General features: G+C 37.3%; 1 protein-coding gene across 11 annotated transcripts in view; it reads left to right on the top strand.

Moving 5' to 3' along the window:
• The window catches only part of LOC139935944 (plexin-B2-like), a 99,135-nt gene that overhangs the window by 44,595 nt on the left and 38,534 nt on the right, over positions 1-16,006 (top strand). For 6 of the 11 annotated variants that reach the window (XR_011785861.1, XR_011785863.1, XR_011785866.1 and 3 more), the window contains 2 exons: positions 8,874-8,942; positions 10,293-15,814. The exons of 1 other annotated variant lie outside the window; for it this stretch is intronic. The gene's annotated coding sequence lies outside the window, so the exon portion shown is untranslated. Of the gene's footprint in view, positions 1-8,873; positions 9,096-10,292; positions 15,815-16,006 lie in introns of those variants that run through there. 4 more of the 11 variants (XR_011785864.1, XR_011785860.1, XR_011785859.1 and 1 more) reach the window with 4 other exon arrangements.

Genomic DNA, 16,006 nt, shown 5'->3' with positions numbered 1-16,006 from the left:
TGTGTGTGTTTGTGTGGGTCAGAGTCTTAAATCTGCAGCAAAATGCAAAGTGACGAGAAAAATTGTCCTTATATATTACCGCTGGTTATTTCTCTATACCAACAGCTGCAACCATGTTATATTTGGTTTGACGGGTCTTAGAGATCAGAGTATAAACGGACTGGACTCACCATGTTATGATGTTCTCAAGCGGGTCGCCATGTTTGCACATGTCCTTTATTTTTATCATGTTCACTAATGAGATGCAATGTACAGGACAACTTGTGCTTGGTGCATATTACAACAGGGTTCCTCATAGCCAAAGTATGCTTTTTTGTGTTTTGTTTAGTTCTTTGTACATACGAGTATAGACACAGCTTCCCTCCGATAGACACGTCTTCAAGTTTGCCATTTGGCATCCCTCATGTACACTGAAGTGACTTTATGGTATGCCTTTTTGTTTTAATCATTTTACTCTTTGTACATGAGTATAGACCTGTAGGCATGTTTTCCAATTGGCACCCCTCGTAACCAAAGTGAGATTATGGTATGCCTTTTTGTATTCATTTTGTTAAAATGATTTTCGGGGTTGAACAAAGAATTGACTAGATTAGAACCAACGACCTCCGGATTAACGTGCCGGCGCTCTACCAACTGAGTGAGCTATCTAGCCCTATATTGGCAGTGTCCCTATTTTGTCAATATCTTTGTTCGGGGGTGCCAGTCAGAAGCCATACAACCGTTAACTGCCGAGTAGCCAGGGATCACACCCAAATTACCATACAACCTGGGAAGCGGCGGCCAGGGATCACCTTTATCAATATAAACCACAAGGGAAACTGACTTGGTAAATTTTGAAATGATTTTTGGGGTTGAACAAAGAATTGACTAGAGTGGGATTCGAACCAACAACCTCCGGATTAACGTGCCGGCGCTCTACCAACTGAGCCATCTAGCCCTATATTGGCTGTGTTTTTGTATGTACATGGGAGTATAGACTCTTCATGAGGGTACCAAATGGCACCCTTCATGACCAAAGTGACTTTTTTAATGCCTGTTTGTATTCATTAACCCTGCGCTCACTTTTCATCAAGTTTGCCACTAATTGGCTCTGCTCACAGCCAAGGTGACTTAATGATATGCCTTTTTGCATTTATTCTACTCTCTGTATACGAGTTTAACACTTTGTCAAATTTTCCATTTGGCACCTCTCATAACCAAAATTACTTTATTGTATGCCGTTATGTATTAATTTTACTCTCTGGTTGAGTGTAGACGCTTCATATAGTTTTGCCAATTGGCACTCCTCATAACCAGTGTGAATTTATGGTAGGTCTTTTTACACGATGTAGAAGCATCATATAGGTTGCCAATTGGCACCCCTCAAAGCCAAAGTGACTTTATGCCTTTTTGTATTCATCTTACTCTATTGACATTTGAGTCCTGGTTTTTTGTAGGGTGTCGTGGCCGAGTGGATAAGAACACCGAACTCAAGCTCTGGTGCTTCTGTTCAGCAGAGTGTGGGTTCGAGTCCCGGTCGTGAAACTTGTGTCCCTGAGCAAGACCCTTAACTATAATTGCTTCTCTCCACCCAGGGGTAAATGGGTACCTGCGAGGGCAGAGATGGTTCTTGTGATTGATTTAGCCGAGTAGCACATATTAATGTTGCACAAGGCTGTATACTCCCCACCAGGGAGCTGAGATGGTTTAAGGAGTGATTTAAGGCCCATTGACCAAGGGTAATAATGTGAAGCGCTTTGGAACGCCCTCCGGGTGTGAAAAGCGCTATATAAAAATGGGTTATTATTATCATTATTTTCATGAAGGTTGCCATTTGGCACCCCTGATAGCCAAAGTAATTGGTTGGTATGCTTTTTTGTGTTCATTTTACTCTCTGTATATGAGTATAGACACTTTGTCAAGTTTTCCAATTGGCCCCCCTCATAACCAAAGTGACTTTATGGTACGCTTTTTTGTATTCGTTTAAGTCTCTGCACACATTGATTTGAGGCATTGCACGGTTAGGTATCAATATATATTTGGTTGGAGGTAACATCATCTACTTGCCAGGTAGAGTTTAGGGATCAAGGATGAGTGTACCATCCCCTTAGCTACACCATGCTGTAACTACACCGCGCTTAACAATTACCGTCTTGACTTCTGACTTCAAGACTAGGTAGAGTTTTGTTCTTTAGAGAACTGTCTTTCTATATTCTAATATTGGCAGCAACCAAAGTTACTTTATGGTACATTTTCTCCCCCCCCTATACTATGTATATAGAGGTATAGACTCTTCATGAAGGGTGCTAGGTCCAAAATTAAGTGTGTCCAATGGTATGGTCTGTCAAATTATGGAATAAAACTAAGGGTATATTTACCTTATACGATTAGTGCACATGATTAAGTAACTGCACAATTGCTAAATGAATGGTAGAAAATGACATGCATTCAACCGCTTAAGCTTCCTCAAAATATAAGTATGCCCAGTGGTATGGTCTATCAGATTCTGGAATAAAATTTCAAATTTTTTATGCAACATAAAGGGTACATAATACTTTACGGCGAGTTGCAATCTGAAGATTAAGATATCTGTACAAGTGCTTACACAGTTATGTACAAGTAGAAATTGTGGTGTAATGAAGCTGGTATTAAGGTATTGATTAGTGAATAGTGGACCAATCTTGTTTCCACCCAAATAAAGTCTGCCAAGAGGGCTGGTATGGTCTATCATTTTATGTAACAAATGTTTATCTTTAATGCAACATGAAGGGTACATTTAACTTGGGGCGAGTGCAAGATTTATTTATGTTTTTTTTTATGGTCTGGATGATAATGACGTCTTAATTGCGGGGACTAATTAATATGCAAACAATTAATCGAGTTTGCTCACTGATGTTGCAATTTTTGGCTCAAAAAAGACTTACTTCTCGAAATTACTGATAAAAGAATATCCCGGAGTTTGTAACCTGAGACCTTACCGGTGGCTAAACAATGCGAGTAGGATGGGTAACACAGTCCCATAGGAAATTCCATGGGAATGTTCACACGATGTCATGTGTTTGTGCTCACTGAAAGTGGGGTTTTACATTGGTCTAATTGTAATGATTTTGCTGCCAATATTTTCAATAAAAATCTCATTAAGAAGCTGCAAACCCCTTTATTTTCACCCAGTTTTTTTTTATAAGAAAGAGTAGCTGCCGCTATGAGTCCGCCTCGCGAGTTCCCCCATCACAACCCAACTTCACACCGTGCACAACGCAAAATCCCCGGCGCGTGAGCTCGCTCAAACCTCAGTAATTTACGTAGTCTCATCACACTCTCAAAAGAAACCTCTTTTGAAGTAAGTACTGGGAACATCAAACAACAAATGTGATTTACATCAATGTCACAATATTCAACGTCATAAAAAGGGCTCCGTTTTTAGTTTAAAGTGTTATTTATTGAAAATAAAGCCAATTATTGTCCAGCGGTACGAGTCTTCCCACATCTTTCTGTGTAGCTGTGTTTTCTATACCCACACTTATAGGTCATTTGATCATGTAAACATTGGCAGCGCAATCGGTCTATTGTGAACAAAAATATTTCTCTCATGCGTCGCAAAGAAAGGATGAGATGCCCAATTCCCACGCCTTTAACTGCATGGGTTCTATTCTAGGTGACGAAAATTGGGCCAGAATTTGGGCCAGAATTTGGGCCAGAAACGCGGCTAACGAATTCGGCGTGACGGTAATTTCTTCACGTAGGCGTCAAGCACCGTGCCTCTGTAACATCGTAATCCAGCACTTTATGCAGCTAAAGCAGACTTTCTTGAGGCAATGTTATTTTTCTAGTGTTAGTAAAGTTAGTATGTGCTATCTTCAGTGCCAGTGTTGCAGCATACAGTTAAGAGACGCACCCCAACATTAAACGACCGTAAGTTTACGTTAGTTGATCCTCTACCTCCATGGTTGATCCATATCAACACATCGTGAAGAGCATTTTTGAACAGAGCATGTTATTGCTTGATTGAAATCTATGTTTCAAAGATGCATTTATTAGGCAAGTGAAGGTCATTATCTAAAAATCTAATTGACCGTGAGCTACGGGCCAACGGCATAGCCGATGTTTGCAACACTTACCATTGGGCCAACCTGTCGAAGCACAATCCCAATACAATGCCCTGTGAAATTAAAGACTGCGTTGTACATGGTTGCTGTACAGAGTTTATTTTGGGGCCAATTCTTATCCTGTCACTTACAAACCTGCCATCTAGTCATAGTGTAGTAGTACGTTTATGTTTATCCTGGCCGTCTTAGAATGAATTGTTGTCCCTTCCTCTTCCTTCCTCCACATACCTGTCCTGTACCCTTTTGTCTAATCCCGCTCCTCTAGTTACCGTGTATTTAAGTTACCTTTTTTTGAAGTCTTATTATCCTTGTATGTACTTGTTTTTGACACTGGCCGAATAAATAATTATTATGCTCTATTACCGATGTTGTGCTGTATTTGGTTTCTCGAGGCACATCATGTATATTTCTCTAAATGTTGCCAATGGGAATGCACCGATTTTTCAGTTCTGAAAATGTTGTAAGATTTCTTTTCCCCACGCATGTCAAGCCATCCTGCAAAGACTTGCCAAGCTAATGATTTTTTTCAACTATCAATATTTATCAAAATGCTGGCTAAACTCTCAAAAGCCAATGTTTACACCATCTTTTACATTGCACCAAAACATGTTGCCCAATCTATCAAAACTTGCGTAGTTAATGTTTTTCTACTCAAATTGTCTAAAAATGGATTTTGTGCATTCTCTGGGCTGGCAAATCGTTCAGTAGTACCTCAGAATTTTCAAACCTGATAGTATTCAATTAACTGATACATTGTTCCGTGAAGCCAGTGTTGGCGTAAGGAATTGACTCCAGCACATTTCAAAAACAGATTGCATTTTTTAATTTTCCTTCGTTGATTGTTTGCTCATGTATCCTGGGTCAGTATCCTGTCACTCACAGACCTACTAATCTAAAACTTTTGAATGTATTGCCGATGTTGTGCTTTTTGTGGGTGGTGTTTTTAAACCACGATGTCTTTTTTCTAAATTTTGTTAATATACTGATATTTAGGTTCCAAAATGTTTACAAGCAAATAATAAGGGAATAAAAGGGTAGCGACGAGTTCTTAAGTGGCCCTTTAAAATTGGCAAGGTTGTTGCCGTGTGACAAGGGCCTTTATGACACAACAACGACCCTGCAAGGTTTTAAACTGACTTTTAATAAGAACGAGTCACTGCTCTTTTATTCCCATTTTTGTAATGCCCTTGTGTTAAAAATGTTTTAAAAATACAATTATAGACACCTTAACAATTGAAAATTCGAGATTTGAAATATTTTTTTCAAAACTTTGTGAAGAATATGTTTGACGCGCGGGTTGTGTTTACGCGCGCGCTTAGATTATGCGCTGTTACTAACAGCTATGAATTGCGTTCAGCCTGATAATCTTGCACGCCAGGTTATGAACAGCTCCAGCTGGTCATTATCAACCGTTTAAACACCCCACGTGACGCGCTCTCCACCAATAGGAACAGCGCCACTGTCTGGGGTATTTATGAATGTATAATTAATTTTCCGCTTGTATGTTGCCCCAGTTCTCAATGACTTGCCAACATGTTTGTTCAACTCTCAATCCGTATCCTAAAAGCCAATATTATACTATCTATTAGGATACGTTTTTACAAAACTACGTTGCAGGTCCCTCAAAACTTCTGAACCAAATATTGTTTAATCCTTTTTTAAAAGATTTACAAATATTTGGTTCAGAAGTTTTAAAACATGGTTAAAATGTTAAAACATCGTTCCGAACAAACGTTGTATTTTCTGTGATTTCACACTGCAATTGTTGTTCATCTATCAAAAAGTCTTTGCCAATATGGTATAAAAAAATAATCATGATTTTGTTTTCTTTGCACTGAACACGTTTGGTAGTTGTCAAATACCAGTATTCTCACTTGGTGTATCCTAACAATTGCATACAATAACAAGCAAGGTGAAAATTTGTGCTCAATTGGTAGTTGAAGTTGCAAAAAAATTATGAAACAAAAAACACCCTCGTTTTACAAATTAGTGTGCTTTCAGATAAGAATTAAAGGCTTCTAGCCAGAAGTCGTTCATTATTTTGACCAGGAATGAATTTTTTTCTCAAAGACTCTGTTATTTCAGAGGGAGTCACTCCTCACAATTTTATATACTATCAACAGCTCTCTGTTTGCTCAATACCACCAAGTAAAATTTTATGCTAATTATATATTTTGAGTAATTACCTCTTTGTAGAACACAAAACATAGTGTCCACAGATTTACATTAAACTTTCACAGTTATGAAGATAATTAAGGTAGTAAGCTCCCCTGTTAATAATAAGGGCCTACTGAGGTGCTGCAGTTTTTTGAGAAATGAGTAAAACAAGTCACGATATAATTTTCGTCCGGGTAAAATGAATATCATTTTAGCATGCTAAACGTATTTCCGTGACAAATTCTTATTCTTATTCTTTATGTGGCCAATAAACAATTACAAATACAGGAAGACATTATATCAAATAGATAATTATAAGTACATGTAAAAAAGTAAACACAAAGCAAGAAAAACAATAAGGGCACAGGAAATGATAAAACAACCCTAATGTGATGGCCAGGATCAACAAAATCATAATTAAACACTGCAGCTCGAAAGCCTGTTAATCCAGTCACATAGGGAAGCGAACACACTATAAAAATACGTTCTTTGGAAAATAATAATAATTTGAAATAAATATCAATATAAATAATCTGTATACACAAAGCACAATTTAAAATAACAAAACCAAAACCGGAAATAAGAAAAGCAAATAGCAAATAAATAAATAAACAAATAAATAGTTAATTCAAACAAATAAATAAAAACTATTAATAAATGAATGAATAAATAATTAGAATAGTTCAATAAAGGGATGGATATAACAAAAAATAGGTCAATCTGTGGACATTGTGCTGTATGATACCAAAAATACCCCAATCCTTTAATTTGGGAGAGGAACTTGTCGTGTGTTTTATTTTTATTTATTTTTATATTTTTGTCAATGAATAACTTGTTTGCGACGCACATTCACACGCTCTTTCGTTCATTTCAGGTTCTAGTCTCATTTGTGGTCCCATATCCATCATCGCTCGCGGGATTTGCCTACTATGACGTCACGCGTAGCTCCTTTTACTGCATACATTCTACAGTTGCTTTAGTAGAATTTGGTTCCACATTGTTTTCACCTGTGGGATGACCTGCGGTGACCTTTCTTTCTGCCTGCAATGCACGTCATTCGTTCGCTAGAGTTTGTTTGAAACATCGTGATCGCTGCGTGCTCATTTTTTTCTCTTTGGAATACAGTTGTAATGTTATTGTTATTATTCATTCGTTATTAATTACAAAAATTAAACATTCTATAATATTAACGTTATGCAAAAATGAAGTTATGTAAAAAGGTCAATAACCATGATTAGTCAGTTTTAATTAAAGCCATTGGACCCTTTTGGTACAGAAAAAAAGAAAAAAGTCCACAGATTTACAAATAACTTATAGGGTTTACAGAAGGTAGTGGTGAAACACTTCTCTTGAAATATTATTCCATGAAATACTTTACTTTTTGAGAAAACAGTAAAACAATATCAATTCTCCGAGAATTACGGATTTATTTTGAACACATGTCATGACACGGCGTAACGTGCGGATACAAGGGTGGGTTTTCTCCCGACTCCGATGACCGATTAAGCCCAAATTTTCACAGGTTTATCATTTGATGTAGAAGTTGTGATACACGAAGTGTGGGCCTTGGAAAATACTGCTTACCGAAAGGGTCCAATGGCTTTAAGCAAACATTATTATGGTAAATAACTCTCAATATTGTGATTGGTTGCAAGCACTTGTGTGAATTATGATTTTACAACAATTAATTAATTCATTGATATGTTTTGATAAGTGTTACCTTCTTCAATATATACTTTATTGAAAAAACACCTCTTCATTTATTTTTTTAAGGCATGAATTGTTTTACTTTCACATGAACTTAAAGGGTTCGAGAAATGTCTCTGAAATGGCCTTAGATTGCACCAGAGAGTATAACATACAATTTTCCAGTGTCCAATAGCTGGCCCAGACCCCACCCTGTTGTGGCATCGTGCTATGCCCTCCAAATTTCAAATTTTGTTTATGCCCCTACCCTAAAAAAATGTTTTGTTCTGAGCCAAAAGACGCTGGACACTCTTCGAGCGCTTAGAGATTTTCTTTTGGAGGTGTTAGGCGCTATAGAAATACGGTTGTTATAATTATTATTGGGAAATTTCAAAGACCAGTCTTCTCACTTGTTGTATCTCACTGTATGCATGAAATAGTAAACACATGTGAAAATTTGAGCTCAATGGGTCATCGAAGTTGCGAGATAATAAAAGAAAACATGCCCTTGTCACACGAAGTTGTGTGCTTTCAGATGCTTGATTTTGAGACCTCAAATCTAATTTTGGATCTCTCGAAATAAAATTTGTGGAAATTACTTCTTTTTGAAAACTACCTTACATCTGAGTGAGCCGTTTCTCACAATGTGTGTTATACTTTCAACCTCTCCCCATTACTCATTACCAAGTAAGGTTCTATGCTAATAATTATTTTGAGTAATTACCAATAGTGTCCATTGCCTTTAAGGTTTTTAACTTAAACATTGTTCCTAGAGGCCAGTGCACAACGATTTGAAAAAAAAGATGAATTGAATTGTTGAAAAAATAATACTGTGTTGTTGACGGTCTTGAACAAAATTATCAATCTTGTGATTTTAATATTGTGGTGGTTAATGCATATGTCTTGTTTCTCTCTCTGTTGCCATGCTGTTTGTTTCTTTGATAGAGTGAGCTGCTTCCTGCCCAGATGATGAAAGCCTATTCGACTTTGAACATGTCTAGAAATTCACTGCAGGTATCCATGTGAATGTAAAGGTTGTGCTATCTAGGATGTCAATGCTTCACTCTAACAACTGTATAGGTCAACCATTTATCTTCAATGGGCAAGTATTTAAGGCCATTATACACTTTCGGTAAACAGTGTTGTTCAAGTCCCACACTTCGTGTATCACAACTTATGTATAAAACAACAAACCTGTGAAAATATAGGCTCAATCGGTCATCGGAGTCGGGAGAAAATAACGGGAAAACCCACTCTTGTTTCCGCGCGTTTCAACGAGTCATGACGTGTTTGAAATATATCTGTAATTCTCGCTAACGAGAATTTATATTGTTTTACTGTTTTCTCAAAAGTAAAGCATTTTATGGACTAATATTTCAAGAAAAGTCTTTAACCCTTACCATCTGTAAGTCCTGTAAATTATTTGTAAATCTGTGAACTTTATTTTTTTTCTGTACCGAAAGGGTCCAATGGCTTTAAGTTTTATCCTATATCTACTGAATGTTCACTTTACTTTGTCTAATTAAACAAAACTTGTCCCGTGCACTGAGGTCATATCCATCTGTTGTTTTTTACGTAATCAAGTCTTTGGACAAATTTTGTTTACTTTTAAATTGTTCCCCAGCTGATTTTGTGTCATTCAAATATTATCGAAGTTTGTGTTATTCTTTACAAAAAATTGTAAACCAATGATCTCTTGGGGTTCTTCTTTAAAATTGAATTTGTTTCTTTTCACATTTACAATAAAATCAGTCAAGGGAGGGGTCCAGTGAGGGCCATCCCTCTCTTCCAACTTTAAAACATAAATTGTTTTTATTATGTTTCGAATGTAAGACACTGGACACTATTGGTAAATGTCAAAGACCAGTCTTCTCACTTGGTGTATCTCAGTATATGCCATATGCATAAATAACAAACCCCTGAAAAATTTGAGTCAACTGGTCATCATAATAAGAATGAAAGAAAAAACTCCCTTGTGACACAAAGTTGTGTGCTTTCAGATGCTTTATTTCGAGACCTCAAAATTTAATTATAACGCCACTCTCCCCAAACTAAAAAATAAAACCTTCTCTTTTATGTTTTTTTTGGTCTTACATAGATGCTACATTGTCATGTATAAGAAACCAATAATCAGACAATCCTGGATGTTATCCTCATGTATTGCTTTGCCTCATTAGTGCATACCACTCTTATTTAAAACTGTGTTCCCTTTGATGTTATTGTACATAAATCATGCAATATCAAAAAACTATAATGATTTGAATGTTTCCTATTTTGCTGAATCTTTTATCAGTTGTAAGCAGATTTATATAAACATTATTTTTGCTGATTTGTCAACTCCCTGCTTCACTCCCACCACTGCAGGCTATCCATGTGACATCACAGGTTGTGCTATCTAGAAGTTCACTGTTACACTACAACCATGGCAGGTCATCAAAGTGACGGCACAGGCTGTGCTATCTAGAAGTTCACTTTTATACTACAACCATGGCAGGTCATCCAAGAAAAGACACAGGCTGTGCTATCTAGAAGTTCACTGTTACACTACAACCATGGCAGGTCATCAAAGTGACGGCACAGGTTGTGCTATCTAGAAGTTCACTGTTACACTACAACCATGGCAGGTCATCCAAGTGACGGCACAGGCTGTGCTATCTAGAAGTTCACAGTTACACTACAAGCATGGCAGGTAAAGTGACGACACAGATCTTTGGTTCGAATCATGCCCTAGTTTAATGGCTTTGATTTTTTTCACAGGACTCAGAGATAGTACGGCGTATACAGTGCTACTCAGCTGCCTACTCGCTGAAAGTTAGTTTTGCGGATGTGTCAAATTGTTGACAAGCACCCTCTTGTGTCAAAATTGTAAACAAAACACAGTGCTACACAGCTACCTACTCGCGGACAGTTAGTTTTGCACATGTGCAAAATTGTTGACGAGTGCCCTCTTGTGTTAAAATTGTAAACAAAACAGCCTTTCAACTGTTGAAAATGATTTGGGGTCATCGCGATCTTCAACCAATTAAAAGCCAAGATGGAAAACTAAACATGAAAGTGCAACGAAGTTAGTTGCGATGGTGGGATTTTTAGTCAAATTGATCCTTCAAAACCTACGTAATGTGAATTTTCTTGATGAGAAATAGACCTTACACATAAGCAGTATATAACAACTAATGTATTCCATTCAAAGTTGAGAGAGCAAACCCTTTGAAAACAATTCCCTGTTTATTTTTGTAACACATGCAAACGTTCTGGTGAAGCATTTTTATCGAGAGTAATGTACACAAGCACTGGGCAATTGTCGCTTTTTGTGACATGTGCATTGTAATAAACATTGTGCATTCTGTATACATTTGTTTAGTTTTTATGTGAAGCATGTACGTGGGCACTGTGGAAGCGAAATGGTCGGCTGCGTCAGAAAAATTTCTGTAGAATCCCACTGATTTTGATTAATACAGAGGGGTTGCTGCTATATAAACGGAATGATTTGATCAATAATAATTTTTCTCTAAAACAAACATAGTTTTTAATATCAGGGAAATTCAATTTTACTCAAACGCCAACAAAATTCTCCGATTTGATGGGTTTTAAAGTCGTAGAAACATGCACAAAGCAGCAATGGGGTCACTGCTATGAATAATTCATCTCATGTTGCAAATCTTTCTGAAAATCTTGCGTATGCGCAAAACTATTTTGCACTCGATGTCGAGCTCTGAACAGCGGTGGCTAATAGGGTTTAATGCGTAACGCAGTAAACCGATTTAACACCAGGAAATATGCATAATTATAGTCAGGTTGCACAGTCGGGGCTATAAGCGATTGGGATTGTCAGGGCGCATTCAGACGTGGTTCCATTGTTCTTTTCAACCAACCAAAGCAATGCATTTGGGGGAAAGGGTGCTTGTCTTTCTGGGAACCGTCATTGAATATTCTGCCACCGAGGAGTTATGATAGATTGTATAGTTTCGCAAAATTCCCTCCCTCCCTCCCTGGGGTTAATGGAAGGGTCAGGGTATTACGGAATACGTGGTACAGATTGATATGACTGATAATCTTACAACTTACACTTAAAGCGGTAAGTTTAGGTTGTTCCTATAAACAAGAAGCTAATAGGCATTGTAGCCTGTGAGGAAGTGGTAAATTAATTTATGTGAATTGATATGGATAAATATGGTGGTAATAAAATGATGTGATTGTATATAAAGAAGTAGATTAATTTGGTACCTTCTTGGCAACTCGCTGGAAGTGGGAACCTCATTGACCCGGAGTTTTCTCCAGTCAATGAGTGCATTTATAATTATAATAATTTATAATAATAATTTAATTATAATAATTGTAATTAGTCTGGTACCTTCTTTGGCAAATCGCCGAGAAGTGGGAACCTTTGCAGATTGGAAATTTACCGTTCGCAAAGTGAGGAATTGGGACCCTTTGCGAATTGGTCGCAAAGTGTATTATAATGGGAACTGGTATACTTCTTTATGAGTGGGGATATCACTGGATGGAATTAAATAAAGGGAAATCCCTTATATTATTAGAAATTGGCGTTTTACCACCGAATTCAGAGTACGGAATAAATTAACTCTTGGCAGAGTTCACTACAACAACAAATCCTTGTGTCTGTGTATAATTTATCAGGTGGTAATTACACACATCGGTAAATGGGCAAATAACCCCAAACTACTATTGTTTTGCTGATTTGTAAATTCACTGCTACATACTCAACCACTGCAGGCTATTCATGTGACAGCAACTACTACCTTCTAGTCTTGAAGTTTTATCCCACTAATACAGGCTAGTGATCGCGCACGTGTTTTGCGGGAATAGTACCAGAGCGGGCAGTAGTCTTTGAATATAGTGCCTGCGGTCATTATTTGACATATTTAAGACTGAGCTGTGTTATAAACACATATTGACTGGCATATTTCGGTAACAAGTGAACGTCTATTCCCCCTTGGGCTTGTGAGTGACCACAAGATGGGCCTATTTCCCTCGCTCTTCAGCCTCGGGAAATAGGTCGCTCTTCTGGTCTTTCAAAGACTCTCGTCGTGGGAAAGGACGTATACTAGTTACCTCGTTGAGCGCCAATATGTGTATACCATTGCTTTTACCTGATCAATCCCTTCAAACTTTTTAATCTAGTGTTTTTCAATCCTGAATTATTTTCCCAGTCAATTGCGCCGTTTTCTTAAATTTTACAATGTACAAGTTGGTGTTGTTTTGTTGACTGTCATAAAATCTTACTAATCTTGTGATTTTTCATAATGTGTCTGATTATGTCATGTATTTCTTATTTCTGTCTCTTAGAGTTGGCTGCTGCCTGCACAGAAAATGATGAAAGCCTAACAACTTGGAATATGTCTAGAAATTCACTACAGGCTATCCATGTGACTGTACAGGTTGTGCTATCAAGAAAGTCACTGCTACAGTGCAACCACTGTAGGTCATCCGTGTGTACTGCAACTATCTTCATTGGGCAAGTCTTGAAGTTTTATTCCACATCTACTTAAAGGCAGTGGACACTTTTGGTAATTGTTAAAGACCAGTCTTCTCACTTTGTGTATCTCAACAAATGCACAAAATAACAAACCTGTGAAAATTTGAACTCGATTGGTCGTCAAAGTTGCGAGATAATAGTGAGGGAAAAAACACCCTTGTGTGCTTTCAGAAAAACACCCATGTGTGCTCTCAGATGCTTGATTTTGCGACCTTGAATTCTAATTCTGAGGTCTCGAAATCAAACTTGTGGAAAATTTACTTCTTTCTCGAAAACTCTGTAACTTCAGAGTGAGCCGTTTCTCACAATGTTTTATATTATCTACAGCTCACCATTACCAAAGTATTAGGTATTACGCTAATAATCATTTTAAATAACTAACAATAGTGTCCACTGCCTTAAAAGGGTCTATGTACTTTTTCCAAACACAAACACACTGTGTACAGATTTACACTAAACTTACGCAGTTTGAAGATAATGATAGTAGAAAGTTTCCCTAGGAATTTTACTTACTGAGGTGCTTTAGTTTTTGTAGAAACGAGTAAAACAAAATTATTTTCGTCTCAGTTTTAGCACGTAAAAATGTATTAACCAGATATGGTATGTTTATGGTACAGTATCATAATTGGTTATTGTGTTACATGCTAACGTTATTTTTGGCGTCTCACTGAGGCGGTAATTATTTTGTGACTTGTCTCACTCATTTCTCAAAAGCTACAAAACTTTTTTAGTTTTTAGTTTGTAATATTTGATGGGAAGCTTTTCACTATTGTTATCTTTGAACTCTATAAGTTAAATATAAATCTTTGGTCAAATTGAAAAAGTTCCCAAGTCCTCTTAAACTGCATTCCACCTGATGTTATAATGATATTGTACTTAAAGCTATTTGACACTTTCGGTAAAGAAAAAAGAAAGAAAAGTTCACAGGTTTACAAATAACTTACAGGGTTTACAGCAGGTAATGGTGAAAGTCTTCTCTTGAAATATTATTCCAATGAAATACTTTACTTTTTGAGAAAACATTAAACCAATATCAACTCTCGGTATCGATAAGTACAGATTTATTTTAAACACATGTCATAACACGGCGAAACTTGCAGGAACCGGTTGACCCTGGATTTTCACAGGTTTGTTATTTTAAGTAGAAGTTGTGATACAGGAAGTGTGGGCCTTGGACATAACTGTTTACCGAAAGTGTCCAATGGCTTTAAAACATGCAATCCAAATACTATAACGATTGTTTTATTTTTTGCTGAATCTTTTATCAGTTAAAAGCAGATTTATAAAAGAAAATTGCTGATTTGTAAACTCACTGCTTCACTCCAACCACTGCAGGCTATCCATGTGACATCACAGGCTGTGCTATCTAGAAGTTCACTGTTACACTACAACCATGGCAGGTCATCCAAGTGACGGCACAGGCTGTGCTATCTAGAAGTTCACTTTTATACTACAACCATGGCAGGTCATCCAAGAAAAGGCACAGGCTGTGCTATCTAGAAATTCACTTTTACACTACAACCATGGCAGGTCATCAAAGTGACGGCACAGGCTGTGCTATCTAGAAATTTACCGTGTTACACTACAAGCATGGCAGGTCATCCAAGAAAAGGCACAGGCTGTGCTATCTAGGAACTCACTGCTACACTTCAACAGCTGCAGGCTATCCATGTGACTGCAACTACTATCGTTAATGGGCAAGTCTTGAAGTTTTATCCCACTTAATTTCCTTAAGTCTCATCAAACAAAACTTGTCCCATACACTGAGGCCATTTCCTCTCCATTGATTTTACATGATCCGATCCTCGGACACTTGCAACCGAAATCATAAAGATGTTCCACTTTGTCATGAAATCGAAATTTGCCATGCTTGTAAACAAATTGCAAATCGAATGTTAGTTCAACTGCAATTTGTTTCAAATTCATAAATTATTCTCTCTTGGGATCCTTCTGTTTAAATTGAATTTTTTTTTTTAAAATGTCAATTTAATCAAGGGCCAACCATGGGGGCCATCCATGCCCCCCCAAACTCTTAAAACAAATCAAAGATTTCACAATTGTTGTTTGAAATCGACGCCAATTGAGTGGTTAAAAAACTTAATAATCAGACAACCCTAGATGTAAATGGATAATGCTGCTCAGTCCATTTGAACTTCTGAACCCAGTGTTTTTGTTGACTGTCTTTCAAAAACTTTCCCAATCTTGTGATTTTTAATAGGGTATCCGATAAGTTTAAGTATTTCTTTATTCTTTATCTGTTGTCATGCTGTTTGTTCCCTGCCCAGATAATGAAAGCCTAACAACTTGGAACATGTCTCGAAACTCACTGCATGCTATCCATGTGACTGTCAAGGTTGCAAACTCAGTTGCTTCACTACAAACACTGCAGGTCAGCCATATAATAATAAAAATAATAATAAGACTTGTAATGCACACATATCCACCCCCGCTGGGTGTTCAAGGCGCAACTGTGACAGCAACTTGAACTTTGAACTTTTCTTCCCCCTCCCTGAACTCTAAAATTGTACATAACGAATGTAACTTGTTTTGGTCTGATATAGACACTAATCAGACAACCCTG

The sequence above is a fragment of the Asterias amurensis genome, chromosome 4, assembly GCF_032118995.1.
Source record: "Asterias amurensis chromosome 4, ASM3211899v1".
Lineage (NCBI taxonomy): Eukaryota > Metazoa > Echinodermata > Asteroidea > Forcipulatida > Asteriidae > Asterias > Asterias amurensis.
This window is presented reverse-complemented; position numbering and strand designations above follow the sequence as displayed.